A 16,719-nucleotide genomic window follows, 5' to 3' on the forward strand; every position below is an offset into this window, starting at 1 on the left:
GCACAAATAAAATCTTGTGTGCACCAGGACTCAGGAGAACGGAGCTGTGACCCCACAAGAGATTGAGCCAGACTTGCCTGTGAGTGTCCAGGGGTCTGCAGTGGAGGTGTGGGTCAACAATGGCCTGCCATGAGATCAGGGGCACTGAGTACAGCAGTCCTGGAATAAGTCCTTTTGAAGCAGGTCACCATTACCCCTACCATAGTCTGGCCTGAGGCCAAACTACAGGGAGGGAACACAGCCCCACCAATCGACAGAAAGTTGGATTAAAGATTTACAGAGCATGGCCCTGCCATCAGAGCAAGACCCAGATTCCACCATAGCCAGTCCCAACCATCAGGAAGCTTCCACAAGCCTCTTATCCTTATCCATCAGAGGGGAGACAGAGTGGAAACCACAATCACAGAAAACTAACCAAACTGATCACATGGACCACAGTCTTGTCTAACTCAACGAAACTGTGAGCCATTCCATGTAGGGCCACAAAAGACGGATGGCTCATGGTGGAGAGCTCTGACAAAATGTGGTCCACTGGAGAAGGGAATGGCAAACCACTTCAGTATTCTTGCCTTGAGAATGCCATGAACAGTATGAAAAGGCAAAAAGATGGGATACTGAAAGATGAACTCCCCAGGTCGGTAGGTGCCCAGTATGCTACTGGAGATCAGTGGAAAAACAGCTCCAGAAAAAATGAAGAGACGAAGCCAAAGTGGAAACAATCCCCAGTTGTAGATGTGACTAGTGATGAAAGTAAAGTCCAATGCTATAAACAACAATATTGCATAGGAACCTGGAATGTTAGGTCCATGAATCCAGGTAAATTGGAAGTGGTCAAACAGGAGATGGCAAGAGTGAACATCGACATTTTAGGAATCAGCAAACTAAAATGGACTGGAATGGGTGAATATAAATCAGATGACCATTATGTCTACTACTGTGGGCAAGAATCCCTTAGAAGAAATGGAGTAGCCCTCATAGTCAACAGAAGAGTCCGAAATGCAGTACTTGGGTGCAATCTCAGAAATGACAGAATGATCTCTGTTTCCAAGGCAAACTATTCAGTATCACAGTAATCCAAGTCTGTGCTCCAACCACTAATGCTGAAGAAGCTGAAGTTGAATGGTTCTATGAGGACCTACAAGACCTTCTAGAACTAACACCAGAAAAAAAGACGTCCTTTTCATTATAAGGGACCGGAATGAAAAAGCAGGAAGTCAAGAGCTACCTGGAGTAAGAGGCAGTTTCAGCCTTGGAGTACAAAACAAAGGAGGACAAAGGCTAACAAGTTTTGTCGAGTGAACGCACTGGTCATGCCAAACACGTTCTTCCCACAACACAAGAGACAACTCTACGCATGGACATCACCAGATGGTCAACACCGAAATCAGATTGATAATATTCTTTGCAGCTGAAGATGGAGAAGCTCTATACAGTCAGCAAAAACAAGACTAGGAGCTGACTGTGGCTCAGATCATGAACTCCTTATTGCCAAATTCAGACTTAAATTGAAGAAAGTAGGGCAAAAAATTAGAGCATACAGGTATGACCTAAATAAAATCCATTACGATTATATAGTGGAAGTGACAAACAGATTCAAGTGGTTAGATCTGATAGAGTGCCTGAAGAACTATGGACAGAGATTTGTAACACTGTACAGGAGGTGATGATCAAAACCACACCCAAGAGAAAGAAATGCAGAAAGGCAAAATGGTTGTCTGAGGAGGCCTTACAAATAGCTGAGAAAATTAGAGAAATGAAAAGCAAAGGAGAAAAGGAAAGATATATCCATCTGAATGCAGATGGATAAAGAATAGCAAGGAGATAAGAAACCCTTCCTAAGTGATCAGTGCAAAGAAATAGAGGAAAACAATAGAATGGGAAAGACTAGAGATCTCTTCAAAAAAATTAGAGATAGCAAAGGAAAATTTCATGCAAAGATGGGCTCAATAAAGGACAGAAATGGTCTGGACCTAACAGAAGCAGAAGATAGTAAGAAGTGGCAAGAATACACAGAACTGTACAAAAAAGATCTTCACGACCCGGATAATCACGATGGTGTGATCACTCATCTAGAGGCAGACATCCTGGAATGTGAAGTCAAGTGGGCCTTAGGAAGCATCACTACAAAAAAAGCTAGTAGAGGTGATGGAATTTCAGTTGAGCTATTTCAAATCCTAAAAGATGATGCTGTGAAAGTGCTGCACTCAATATGCCAGCAAATTTGGGAAACTCAGCAGTGGCCACAGGATTGGAAAAGGTCAGTTTTCACTCTAATCCCAAAGAAAAGCAATGCCAAAGAATGCTCAAACTACTGCACAATTGCACCCATCTCACACGCTAGCAAAGTAATGCTCAGAATTCTCCAAATGAGGCTTCAACAGTACATGAACCGAGAACTTCCAGATGTTCAAGCTGGACTTAGAAAAGACAGAGGAACCAGAGATCAAATTGCCAACATCTGTTTGGTTATAGAAAAAGCAAGAGAATTCCAGAAAAATATCTACTTCTGGTTCATTGACTATGCTAAAGCCTTTGACTGTGCGGATCACAACAAACTGTGGAAAATTCTTAAAGAGTTGGGAATACCAAACCACCTTATCTGCCTCCTGAGAAATCTGTATATAAATCAAGAAGCAACAGTTAGAACTGGACATGGAACAATGGACTGATTCCAAATTGAGAAAGGAGTACATCAAGGATGTATACTGTCACCCTGCTTATTTAACTTAAATGCAGAGTACATCATGAGAAATGCTCGGCTGGATAAAGCACAAGCTGGAATCAAGATTGCTGGGAGAAACATCAATAACCTCACATATGCAGATGACACCACCCTTTTGGCAGAAAGTGAAGAGGAGCTAAAGAGCCTCTTGATGAAAGTGAAAGAGGAGAGTAAAAATGCTGGTTTAAAACTCAACATTCAAAAAATGAAGATCATGGCATCCGGTCCCATCACTTCATGGCAAATAGACAGGGAAACAATAGAAACAGTGAGAGACTTTATTTCCTTGGGCTCCAAAATGATAATCACCTGCAGGTGGTGATTGCAGCCATGAAATTAAAAGATGCTTGCTCCTTGGAAGGAAAGCTATGACTAACCTAGATAGCATATTAAAAAGCAGAGACATTACTTACTGACAAAGGTTCATATAGTCAAAATTATGGTTTTTACAGTAGTCATGTATGGATGTGAGAGTTGGACTATACAGAAAGCCAAGCACTGAAGAATTGATGCTTTTGAACTATGGTGTTGGAGAAGACTTGAGCATCCCTTGTACTACAAGGAGATCAAACCAGTCAATCCTCAAGGAAATTAGTCCGAAATATTCATTGGAAGGACTGATGCTGAAGCTGAAGCTCCAATACTTTGGTCATCTGATGCAAAGAACTGACTCACTGGAAAAGACCCTGATGCTGGATGATTGAAGGCAGGAGATGGCGACAACAGAGGGTGATGGTTGGATGGCATCACTGACTCAATGCACGTGAGTCTGCGCAAGCTCTGGGAGTTGGTAATGGACAGGGAAGCCTGACATACTGTGGTCCATGGGGTCACCAAGAGTCAGACATGACTGAGCGACTGAACCGACTGAGATGCCTGGAGAGCTTTGGTTGGTGTGGTGTCCCCACTGCTCTAGTCCTCCCCTCCCCCACTCCCTCCCTCCTCCAATAAGTCTTGGAGAAGGAAATACAGCCCACTCCAGTATTCTTGCCTGGAGAATCCCATGGACAGAGGAGCCTGGCAGGCTGCAGTTCATAGGGTGGCAAAGAGTCAGACATGACTGAGTGACTAAGCACATTAATAAGCCTGAGTTTGTTTTCTTATTTTGAAGTCAAATATGTTTCTACTAGAATCGTAGCCCCAAAGATCTTTAACCTTCAAAAAGTCAAAACTTTTCATGTCTCCTGTTCTTTTATGTGTAAAATGGGGATGATATAATTTTTACCTTGTAGTACCTTTGTGATGATTAGAGATGGGAAACCATGGAACTATGATAGATAATCAATAAATAGTATTCTATAGAGTTATGTTAGAGTCCTGGCCTTATATGTCAGATTAAGTTTACACTCACTGTTGTGTCTTTAACACTGTCCAATGCTTGCAACAGAGTATACTCTCAATAAACAATTTGGAATGAACAAGTTTATCCCTTGATACCACGAAGCTGTGAGAAAAATACCTGGTTTAGAAAGAGGAGGTTGGTCACTGTTGACTTTCATCCGGCCCTAAATGGCTTCCCTGATAGCTCAGTTGGTAAAGAATCCACCTGCAATGCAGGAGACCCCGATTTGATTCCTGGGTTGGGAAGATCCGCTGGAAAAGGGACAGGCTACCCACTCCAGTCTTCTTGGGGTTCCCTGGTGGCTCAGCTGGTAGAGAATCTGCCTGCAACGTGGGAGACCTGGTGGCTCAGCTGGTAGAGAATCTGCCTGCAACGTGGGAGACCTGGGTTCAATCCCTGGGCTGAGAAGATTCTCTGGAGAAGTGAAAGGCTACCCACTCCAGTATTCTGGCCTGGAGAATTCCATGAACTGTATATAGTCCATGGGGTCGCAAAGAGTCGGACACCAACTAAGCGAGTTTCACTTCACTTAATGCATTAAAAAGGGCCTGTCTCTCTACACGTGCCTCCCTAAGGGTCCGTGTGATAAAAAATTTAATGCTGCCTGGAAAATGGAAGTGATAATTCCTGTCATCCTCAAATCATTAGAGGGGAGGAAGTGAAGTGAAGTGAAGTCGCTCAGTCGTGTCCGACTCTTTGCAACCCCGTGGACTATAGCCTGCCAGGCTCCTCTATCCATGGGATTCGGGACACTTTTAACAGCCTGAGGGCCATATATACACATTGCCGCCTCTGGTAGAGAGGCTGTTCCCCGGCTCTCCCAAGGGGGCGTGACCAGCCTCCTGCTGACCCGCCTTCCCCAGAGGCCAGGTTCCTCCCACTCCGCCGAGTGCTAGGGGCTCCTTCACTGGGCCGACCAGCGCGTCCTCGTGCGCATGCGCGCACCCCCCTCAAGCCTGCGGGGGCGGGGCCACGTGCGTCATCGGGACGCGCGCCGCGGATTTCGCCGCGGTTGCCGGAAGTTGGGCGGCGGTAAGTGAGCCGCGCTGTTGAGGAGGACAGGGGTCCTGCGAGGTCGGTTTCTGTAGCCCTGGGCCTGAGGGGTGAGCTCGGCGGTGAGGTCGAGGGTCACGGCGGGTCTGAGGAGCCTCCTTCAAGAGGCGGGCCTCCCTCCTCTAGGGAGACACACCGACTCTGGCTCTCGCCTTCTGTCTGCGGTCACGTCCCCCTCAGGCTGATTCAGCCCGGGGTCTTCCGACTAGGAAGCTCTTGCTAATTAACAAAGTAATTCCCGCCTGTCCCCTGGCAGCGAGTGCTCTGGACATCCTGTGTGGGCACACGGGGGACAAGGACGCCTGGGCTCTCTCTTCCTGGCTTTGCCCGGTCTTGCTGTCACTGGCGTGTCTTTTCTGGCGCGTCCTCTCCTCCCTTCATGTGACATGATGTTGAAACGCTTTTCAGGAGCTGAGTACAGGCCTCACATGCAACCCGCAAGGGCCTTTTTCTGTTCCAGCCAGTTTCTCATGGTAGAGAATAAGTGTAAGTACTGATCCTAGCACTGCTCTGCAAGCTGGGGATGCCAAAATGAGTAAGGTACACATCCCTGTCCTCGAGTTAATTTCTTTTTTTTAAGTCAAGGAGATAGCACTACAGTATGAAACTGTTGTAGGGGTTTGCTGGCAGACTTAGGGTGCTCACAGGTCAGGCTGAGGCATCAGTAGGGTTTGGTCCTAAAGGATGAGCAGGGTTAATCAGGTGAAGAGGGCAGTGAGGTGGGACGATACCCCAGACATTGGGAGTGGCGTGAACAGAAGGCTCTCCAGTGAGTGACCTGTAAGGAGTTCACTCAAGCTGGAATGCCCAGTTGTGGGAGAGGCAACTCTGGAAAGCCAGATCATGAAGGATCGTGTGGGCCACAGCGTGAGGAGCACAGACTTTGGAAGCTGAGGTACTTGTGTGCCATGTCTGGCTTTGCCACTGAGCTAAGTTTGTGAGCTTGGGCTGGTCACTCCCTTTCTTAGCTTCAGTTTCCTCATCTGTAAAAGGAGCAAATAGGGAGTTCCCTGATGGCCTAGTGGTTAGGATTCTGGGCTTTCACTGTTTTGGCCCGGGGTTCAATCCCTGATCAGGGAACTGAGATCTTACAAGCCACATGACGTAGCCAAACATCCCCGCCACCGCCCCCCCCTCCCCCAAAAAAAAGAACAAAAACGAAGGGCAGACATTAATCCACCTTCTAGGGTGGGTGTGAGAAGTGAATTAGAGGATGTTAGCCACTTGACACTGCTGCTGCTGCTGCTAAATCGCTTCAGTCGTGTCTGACTCTGTGCAACCCCATAGATGGCCCACCAAGCTCCGCCATCCCTGGGATCCTCCAGGCAAGAATACTGGAGTGGGTTGCCATTTCTTTCTCCAGTGCATGAAAGTGAGGAGTGAAAGTGAAGTCGCTCAGTCATCTCTGACTCTTTGCGACCCCATGGACTGCAGCACACCAGGCTCCTCTGTCCATGGGGTTTTCCAGGCAAGAGTACTGGAGTGGGGTGCCATTGCCTTCTCCACCACTTGGCACTAGTTGATAGTAAACAATAAACTGTTGCAGTTACTATTGCCAAGTTAAGACATGTTAAGAAGCTTTATTTGGAAATGTGGGTGTAAAGAGTAGAGCCCTGAGGAATTTTTAAGCAGGGTTGTGCCATGGTTTTATCTCTTTTAAATTAGCCAGGCAGTGATGTGCTGATTAGAGTGGGCAGGAAGGACCTGCAGGCAGACCGGTCAGGGCACTGTTGCTGTGGTCCAGGTGGCGGAAGAGGTGGGCCTGAACCAAGGCAGCACCTATGGGGATGGAGAGGGGTGGGTGGATTCAAGAGACAAGGAAGTGAGATTCACTGGACTGGTAACTGGTTGGATGATGCTGGGGGAGTCAGGATTTTGGGGGTCGAGGATGGAGAATGAACCCTCTACGTGGAAATAAAAATGATAAGTTGTTTGATCAGTACCCTTGACCTCAGAGATTTTATTTGAAAGTCAGAATGACCTCTGTCTTCCACTTTTGCTCATGGAAAATAGATTCTCTGATGCCTTCCTCCTCTCTTTCTCTCGATCCTCCCTGCTCTTTCTAGTGGCGCCCCACAGTGTGTTCAGTTCAGTTGCTCAGTCATGTCCGCCTCTGGCCCCACGGACTGTAGCACGCCAGGTTTTCCTGTCCATCATCAACTCCCGGAGCTTGCTCAAACTCAGGTCCATTGAGTCGGTGATGCCATCCAACCATCTCATCCTCTGTCGTCCCTTTCTCCTGCCTTCTCCTGCCTGTCTTTCCCAGCATCAGTGTCTTTTCCAGTGAGTCAGTTCTTTGCATCAGGTGGCCAAAGTATTGGAGTTTCAGCTTCAGCATCAGTCCTTCCAATGAATATTCAGGGTTGATTTTCTTGAGGATTGACTGGTTTGATCTTCTTGCTAGTCCAAGGGACTCTCAAGATTCTTCTCCAACACCACTGTTCAAAAATATCAATTATTCAGCATTCAGCCTTCTTTATGGTTCAGCTCTCACATTCATACATACTACTGGAAAAACCATAGCTTTGACTAGGCAGACCTATGTTGGCAGAGTAATGTCTCTGCTTTTTAATGTGCTGTCTAGGTTAGTCATAGTTTTTCTTCCAAGGAGCAAGCATCTTTTAATTTCATGGCTGCAATCACCATCTGCAGTGATTTTGGAGCCCAAGAAAATAAAGTCTCAACTGTTTCTATTGTTTCCCCATCTATTTGCCATGAAGTGATGGGACTGGATGCCATGATCTTCATTTTTTGAATGTTGAGTTTTAAACCAGCATTTTTACTCTCCTCTTTCACTTTCATCAAGAGGCTCTTTATTAGCTCCTCTTTACTTTCTGCCAAAAGGATGGTGTCATCTGCATATGTGAGGTTATTGATGTTTCTCCCAGCAATCTTGATTCCACCTTGTGCTTCATCCAGCCCAGCGTGTCTCATGATGTACTCTGCATTTAAGTTAAATAAGCAGGGTGACAATATACATCCTTGATGTACTCCTTTCTCAATTTGAAATCAGTCCATTGTTCCATGTCCAGTTCTAACTGTTGCTATTTGACGTGCATACAGATTTCTCAGGAGGCAGGTCAGGTGGTCTGGTATTCCCATCTCTTTAGGAATTTTCCACAGTTTGTTGTGATCCACACAGTCAAAGGCTTTGGCATAGTCAATGAACCAGAAGTAGATGTTTTCCTGAAACTCTCTTGCTTTTTCTATAACCCAACAGACGTTGGCAATTTGATCTCTGGTTCCTCTGCCTTTTGTAAATCCAGCTTGAACATCTGGAAGTTCTCGGTTCACATACTGTTGAAGCCTCACTTGGAGACTTTTGAGCACTGCTTTGCTAGCATGTGAAATGAGTGCAATTGTGAGATAGTTTGAACATTCTTCGGCTTTTCCTTTCTTGGGGAGTGGAATGAAAACTGACCTTTTCCAGTCCTGTGGCTGCAGGGTGTTCAAGGGTGAACCATAGGTGCTGCTCTGTCACCAGGCTGGCTACGTGCATCTCCGTGGTCGTGGCGGGCTGGGTGTCAGCTGTCCCACCTGGTCTCAGAGTGATCACCTCAGGGGTTTTCACACCTTCTTTCTGCTTACCCTCCTTTGAACTTGTTCCTATGTGTCAGTCTCTCTGTGAGTGTGTGGCATAGAAAGCAAGTCTTTTTCCCATGGAGTCTGGCCATGCAGCGCAACGCTGTACTTACTGTCCTTGCCGTAACCCAGGACCCCACATGACTCTGCTAGGCTTCGTCATGGACGCTGCATGCTGTCGACACCGTCACACTGAGAGTCAGCGTGCTGCTGTCTGCACGTCCCTGCTTGCCTCTCGCATGTTCACCCCTCTCCCAGCCGCCTTTCTTGCTTTTGACTTCGCTGCATTGCAGCCATCAGTCAGAGCTGCTCAGCTTGTATCGTTACAAACTTAAATCCAGCCAACCCTATGACTTTGCCTTTTATTCTGATTCCGTGGGGGGAAAATGGTGTTTGTTCTAAGATTAATTCCTTTACTTGTGCTGAGATCCCTTTATCACTGCCTTTTCCTCAGGACCTGGTTCCCATGATTGTTCCCATTTCTTTCCTGTTTAACTAACCCCTCTGTTTACTATCTATCCCCTCCCCCCCGTTTTTACTTTCATTTTTGCAAAAACAAAACACCCTCCCGTTAACCTCTGCTCTGCCCTGTCGCAGCCACATTTCTCGGACAAGTTGCCACCTCTACTGCCTGAAGTCAGCATTCCCTGAAATTCTACTTCTGCAGCAGCCCTCCCCACAGACCGCTCTCCTCAAAGTCACCAGGTCTCGGTGTCACCAGGAACCCCGAACTCTTTCCCTTCCTTCCCCTTTTCTCATTCTCAGTGCGTCTGACATTGATGCCTTCCCTTTACTTGTGAAAAAGCGCTCCTGGTCCGAACTCTGTCTCTGGCCGTTTCCCCTCAGTTTTCATTGCAGGCTCTTTTCTTCCTTTTGTCCCTTAAATGCTGGTTTTCGTCAAGGCCCGGTCTCATATGCACGCTCATCTCATGCACAGCATAAACTCTCATTCCTGGGCCAGTGACCTCTGCTCTGACTCTTGAGTCCAGATCTCTCCTGAGCACTAGCCCTCTGTCTCAGTGAGTCCCAAGCTAAGGCCATCATCATCTCTCCAAACCTGCGACTCTTCTTCCTGTCTGTACTCTCTCGCATTCCCCTTCTGCATTTATTGATTCCAGGCAGAGAGCCCTGTGAGTCCTCTTGAACTTTTCCCACTCACACCATGCCTCCGTCCTCCTTCCCGGCCTGGAAGTCATCAGAGTTCCACAGCTTCTCCTCCCTTGCTGCTGACTGGACACGTTTTCATCATCTGCGTTTCCTCCTCCCCTGCCTCTGATCAGGCCCCTTCTCACTTCCTGCCTGTGTTCCTGCCCGGCCTCCGAGCTGGTTGCCCAGCCTCAGCAGTCTGGCCCTACCTGTTGCTGGAGTGCCCTTTCTGAAAATCCAGGTCTTTGCAGTTCCTCCCTGGCAGTGCAGTGCTTAAGACTCTGCGCTCCCACCACGGTGGGTGCAGGTTCAGTCCCTGGCTAGGGAACTAAGATCCCATATGCTGTGTGCTCCCAAAATGTAGAAAGCAAACAGAACCCCCCAGTATTTGCTAAAATACAAATCAGTAGCTTCTCATGGAAGTCCTTTCGTGATTTGGCATTTGCCTTCTTCACAGGCGTGGTTTCCAGCTCCTGTGGCACACGAACCTTGCCTTCTCACCACACAGAACTCGGGGTGTGTTCTGAAACGGACCGTGCTGTTTCCTTGGTGCATAGATTGGGTCGTCAGGAAGTATTTATTGGGCACCTGTGGGGGGCTGGGACTGAGGCAGGCGCTGGGAAAACAGCGATGGTTGGAGGAAAATGAGAAGCTGACACAGTGCCTTTCTCAAAGAGCTTTTCTTCTAGCAGGGAGCATGACGTTCACACTGCGCGTGTGCTCTGGAGGGGAGGTGGTGATGCCCTTGTGGGTCGGATACAGGAAAATTGACCTGAGTGGGAGTTGAGGGAGTCAGGGAAGGCTCCTCTCTCATGATGGTTGAGCTGAGATCTGAAGGGAGAAGAGGGATCAAGCAGACATTGGGCACATGGATGAATAAGAACGTTCTCAGCTTCTGCAGAGACTGTTGGGTGTTTCCAGAATTGCAGATGTGGAACTGGGACAAGCTTGCTCTTTTTGCCTGGACTGTCCCCACTCCCCAGCATGACATTCCTCATCCACTGGGACTGGCTTGGGCTGCGGCCGCCGCCGACTCCCCTCTCTCAGCCGTCCAGAGGACATTTGGGAGAGGGGGCAGCTGTTTAACTTTGTGATATAACCACAGAGCACAGCTGCATTTAAGAGGGTGCCAGGGATGATAGGCACTCTGCAGTGTGTGATGGTGGTGGTTGTTCAGTCACTCAGTCACGTCTGACCCCGTGACCCCATGGACTGCAGCACGCCAGGTTTCCTTGTCCTTCCCCATCGGAATTTACTCACACCCATGTCCACTGAGTTGGCGATGCCATCCCGCCATCTCATCCTCTGTCGCCCCCTTCTCCTGCCTTCAGTGTTTCCCAGCATCAGGGTCTTTTCTAGTGAGTTGGCTCTTCGCATCAGGTGGCCAAAGTATTAGAGCTTCAGCCTTGGTCTTTCCAGTGCATATTCAGGACTGATTTCCTTTAGGACTGAGTGGTTTGGTTTCCTTGCTGTCCAGGGGACTCTCAAGAGTCTTCTCCAAAACCACAGTTCAAAAGCATCAATTCTTTGGTGCTCAGCCTTCTTTATGGTCCAATTCTCACATCAGTACGTGACTAGTGGAAAAGCCATAGCTTTGGCTGTGTGGACCTTTGTCAGCAAAGTGCTGTCTCTGTCTTTTAACATGCTGTCTAGATTTGTCATAGCTTTCCTCCAAGGAGCAAGTGTGTTTTAATTTCATGGCTGCCTTCATGGCAACCTACTCTAGTATTCTTGCCTCTAGAACCCCAAACAGTAGGAAAAGACAATGTGTGGGGCCAGCACCAAATGAAGAATTGTCCCTCCCAGCATGTCAAGTGGTGCCCTTGTTGAGAATCCACTGCCGGTTCTCTTAAGAGCCTGGGCTCAAGGGTTTTTGTGGGAAACACCCCTGCCTCTTCAGGCTAATTTGACTGTCCCTCCCTCCTCCTCCTCATCACATCTGGTGCAGATGCTTACACCAGACAGCTGTGCTCATTTTACCTGTAACCTGCTATATGGTCATTCCTGGTCATTCCTTGAGACTGTTAGCTCCTTAAACTCAGGAACCATGGCCTTCTGCCACTGAGGCCTGAAATTCAGCACAGGGTCTGGTACATCAGGACTTCCCTGGTGGCTCAGATGGTAAAGTCTGCCCGCAATGTGGGAGACCTGGCTTCTATCCCTGGATCGGGAAGATACCCTGGAAAAGGAAATGGCAACCTACTCCAGCATTCTTGCCTGGAGAATCCCATGGACAAAGGAGCCTGGTGGGCTACAGTCCATGGGGTTGCAAAGAGTTGGACATGACTGAAGTGACTACGTAGCAGCAGCTGGTACATCAAACCAGTGTCTATTGAAGGAATGATGAAATGGAAACCCCATGTTTTGGGTGTGTGTTTTATTGATGGTATGTTCTTTTTGAGTGCCTCCTGTGTGCCAGATTCATGCATTTTCTAGTTGAATCCTCTCAATAATTCTGCACCGCAGATGGTTTCCCATCTTACAGATGAGGAAGTAGGCTCAGAGAAGATAAATGACTTGCCCAAGGCTGTGTGGCTGGAAGTTTCAAAGGTGGGATTTGAACTTGGGTCTCTCTGGCTCATGAAGCTACACCCTTCTGTCTACCATATATGTGTCTCCAGTGTGTCAGATTGCATGCTTGTCCAGGTGTTTTTGTGGACTGAGACTTAAGGCCCTAGATTGACCTCTGAAAATTTTGTTGTTGTTGTTCAGTTGCACAGTCGTGTCTGACTCTTTGGGACCCCATGGACTGCAGCACGCCAGGCCTCCCTGTCCCTCACCATGTCCTAGGACTTGCCCAAGTTCATGTTCATTGCATCAGTGATGCCGTCCAGCCATCGCATCCTCTGATGCCCTCTTCTCCTTCTGCCCTCAGTCTTTCCCAGCTTCAAGCACTTTGCCAATGAGTCATCTGTTTGCATCAGATGACCAAACTACTGGCGCTTGAGCTTCAGCATCAGTCCTTTTAGTGAATATTCAGGGTTGTTCTCCCTTAAGATGGACTGAATTGATGTCCTTGCTGTCTGAGGGACTTTCAGAAGTCTTCTCCAGCACCACAGTTCAAAGGCATCAATTCCTTGGCATTCTGCCTTCTTTATGGTACAGCTTTCACAGCCGTAGGTGACCACTGGGAGGACCATAGCCTTGACTATACGGACCTTTGTTGGCAGAGTAATGTCTCTGCTTTTCAACACACTGTCTAGGTTTGTCATCGCTTTCCTGCCAAGAAACAATCATATTCTGATTTTATGGCTGCACTCACATCCACAGTGATTTTGGAGCCCAAGAGGAAATCTGTCACTACTTCCACCTTTTCCCCTTCTATTTGCCATGCAGTAATGGGGGCGGATGCCATTATCTTAGTTTCATGGAAAAAGCAAGAGAGTTCCAGAAAAACATCTATTTCTGCTTTATTGACTATGCCAAAGCCTTTGACTGTAGATTACAATAAATTGTGGAAAATTCTGAAAGAGATGGGAATACCAGACGACCTAACCTGCCTCTTGAGAAATCTGTATGCAGGTCAGGAAGCAACAGTTAGAACTGGACATGGAACAACAGACTGGTTCCAAATAGGAAAAGGAGTACGTCAAGGTTGTATATTGTCACCCTGCTTATTTAACTTCTATGTAGAGTACATCATGAGAAACTCTGGGCTGGAGGAAACACAAGCTGGAATCTAGATTGCCGGGAGAAATATCAATAACCTCAGACATGCAGATGACACCACCCTTAAGGCAGAAAGTGAAGAGGAACTAAAAAGCCTCTTGATGAAAGTGAAAGAGGAGAGTGAAAAAGTTGGCTTAAAGCTCAACATTCAGAAAACAAAGATCATGGCATCCGGTCCCATCACTTCATGGGAAATAGATGGGGAAACAGTAGAAACAGTGTCAGACTTTATTTTTGGGGGCTCCAAAATCACCGCAGATGGTGACTGCAGCCATGAAATTAAAAGACACTTCTTGGAAGAAAATTTATGACCAACAACCTAGATAGTGTATTCAAAAGCAGAGACATTACTTTGCCGACTAAGGTCTGTCTAGTCAAGGCTATGGTTTTTCCTGTGGTCATGTATGGATGTGAGAGTTGGACTGTGAAGAAGGCTGAGCACCGAAGAATTGATGCTTTTGAACTGTGGTGTTGGAGAAGACTCTTGAGAGTCCTTTGGACTGCAAGGAGATCCAACCAGTCCATTCTGAAGGAGATCAGCCCTGGGATTTCTTTGGAAGGAATGATGCTAAAGCTGAAGCTCCAGTACTTTGGCCACCTCATGCGAAGAGTTGGCTCATTGGAAAAGACTCTGATGCTGGGAGGGATTGGGGGCAGGAGGGAAAGGGGACAACAGAGGATGAGATGGCTGGATGGCATCATAGACTCGATGGATGTGAGTCTGAGTGAACTCCGGGAGATGGTGATGGACAGGGAGGCCTGGCATGCTGCGATTCATGGGGTTGCAAAGAGTCGGACACGACTGAACGACTGAACTGAACTGAACTGAATGGGGGCGGATGCCATTATCTTAGTTTTTTAAATCTTAAGCCACTCTTTGATTCTTCTCCTTCACTCTCATCAAGACGCTCTTTAATTCCTCTTCACTTTTCGCCATTTAACAACTTGAAAATTGTAATCTTGATAAATAGGCCTGTCATTCCAGGTGGCCAGAATCTTTTATTCTAAATTTCTCTTATGGATCATAGCCTCTTCCTATTCCTGTCGTGTAGATTTTTGGTTTTTTGGTTGAGGTGGGCCTTGGTTGCTGTTCACAAGATTTTTCTAGTTGCCGCGAATGGGGACCACTCTCTAGTTGCGGTGCTTCGGCTTCTTATTGTGCTTCTCTTATTGCAGAGCACAGACTCTAGAGCATGCCAGCTCAGTAGTTGTGGTGCATAGACTTGGTGGTTCTGTGGCATTTGGAATCTTCTCAGACCAGGGATCAAACCCATGTCCCCAGGATTGGCAGGCAGATCCTTAACCTCTGGCCCACCAGGGAAGCCCCGAGTGTGGAATTAAGCAAACCTGTATTGTTATCTAAGTCACTGGTAAGATGTGGTTATAAGAATCAGAAGTGGGTTTTCTGCATTGCAGGCAGATTCTTTACCATCTGAGCCACCAAGGACTTTACTTGCTGTAGCAAGGTTTAGTTCAGTTCAGTCACTCAGTCGTGTCCTACTGTTTGCGACCCCATGGACTGCAGCACACCAGGCTTCCCTGTCCATCACCAGCTCCTGGAGCTTACTCAGACTCATGTCCATCGAGTCAGTGATGGCATCCAACCATCTCATCCTCTATCGTCCCCTTCTCCTCCTGCCTTCAATCTTTCCCAGCATCAGGATCTTTTCCAGCAACTCAGTTCTTCTCATCAGGTGGCCAAAGTATTGGAGTTTCAGCTTCAGCATCAGTCCTTGCAATGAATATTCAGGACTGATTTCCCTTAGGGTATAGACCGGTTGGATCTCCTTGCAGTCCAAGGGACTCTGAAGAGTCTTCTCCAACACCACAGTTCAAAAGCATCTATTCTTTGGTGTTCAGCTCTCTTTATGGTCCAAATGTCACATCCATACATGACTACTGGAAATACTATAGCTTTGACCAGATGGACCTTCACTGGCAAAGTAATGTCTCTGCTTTTTAATATGCTGTCTAGGTTGGTCATAACTTTTCTTCCAAAGAGCAAGTGGCTTTTAATTTCAAGGCTGAAGTTACCATCTGCAGTGATTTTGGAGCCCCCCAAAATAAAGTCTCTCACTGTTTCCATTTTTCTCCCTAGTCTATTTGCCATGAAGTGATGGGATCAGATGCCATGATCTTATTTTTCTGAATGTTGAGTTTTAAGCCAACTTTTTCACTTTCCTCTTTTACTTTCATCAAGAGGCTCTTTCATTCTTCGCTTTCTGCCATAAGGTGGTGTCATCTGAATATCTGAGGATATTGGTATTTCTCCCGGCAGTCTTGATTCCAGCTTGTGTTTCATCCAGCCTGGTGTTTTGCAAGATATACTCTGCATATAAGTTAAATAGGCAGGGTGATAATGTACTGCCTTGACATACTCCCTTCCTGATTTGGAACCAGCCTGTTGTTCTATGTCCAGTTCTAACTGTTGCTTCCTGACCTGTATATAGATTTCCAAGGAGGCAGATCAGGTGGTCTGGTATTCCCGTCTCTTTAAGAATTTTCCAGTTTATGGCTTCCCTGATGGCTCAGAGGCTAAAGCGTCTACCTGGAATGTTGGAGACCTAGGTTTGATCCCTGGGTCGGAAAGATCCCCTGGAGAAGGAAATGGTAACCCACTCCAGTACTCTTGCCTGGAGAATCCCATGTAGGGAGGAGCCTGGTAGGCTACAGTCCATGGGGTCGCAAAGAGTCAGACATGACTGAGCAACTTCACTTCACTTCATGGTGAACCAAAGAGTCACAGGCTTTGGCATAGTCAATAAAGCAGAAGTAGATGTTTTTCTGGAACTCTTGCTTTTTCTATAATCCAACAGATGTTGGCAATTTGATCTCTGATTCCTCTGCCTTTTCTAAATCCAGGTTGAACATCTGGAAGTTCACGGTTCATGTACTGTTGAAGCCTGGCTTGGAGAATTTTGAGCATCACTTTGCTAGTGTGTGAGATGAGTGCAATTGTGTGGTAGTTTGAACATTCTTTAGTATTACCTTTCTTTGGGATTGGAATGAAGACTGACCTTTTCCAGTCCTGTGGCTCCTGCTGAGTTTTCCAAATTTGCTGGCATATTGAGTGCCTCACTTTCACAGCATCACCTTGTAGGATTTGAGATAGCTCAACTGGTATTCCACCCCCTCCACTAGCTTTTTTTGTAGCGATGCTTCCTAAGGCCCACTTGACTTCACATTCCAGGATATCTGACTCTAG

At 47.0% G+C, this 16,719-nt stretch overlaps 1 protein-coding gene across 22 annotated transcripts in view; it reads left to right on the forward strand.

The window, feature by feature from the left end:
- The window catches only part of ATG7 (autophagy related 7), a 388,924-nt gene that overhangs the window by 115,208 nt on the left and 256,997 nt on the right, over window positions 1–16,719 (forward strand). For 3 of the 22 annotated variants that reach the window (XM_069560906.1, XM_069560926.1, XM_069560928.1), the window contains exon 1: window positions 5,013–5,096. The exons of 1 other annotated variant lie outside the window; for it this stretch is intronic. The gene's annotated coding sequence lies outside the window, so the exon portion shown is untranslated. Of the gene's footprint in view, window positions 1–5,012; window positions 5,604–16,719 lie in introns of those variants that run through there. 18 more of the 22 variants (XR_011250728.1, XM_069560925.1, XM_069560927.1 and 15 more) reach the window with 14 other exon arrangements.

The sequence above is a fragment of the Ovis canadensis genome, chromosome 19 (assembly GCF_042477335.2).
Source record: "Ovis canadensis isolate MfBH-ARS-UI-01 breed Bighorn chromosome 19, ARS-UI_OviCan_v2, whole genome shotgun sequence".
NCBI lineage: Eukaryota > Metazoa > Chordata > Mammalia > Artiodactyla > Bovidae > Ovis > Ovis canadensis.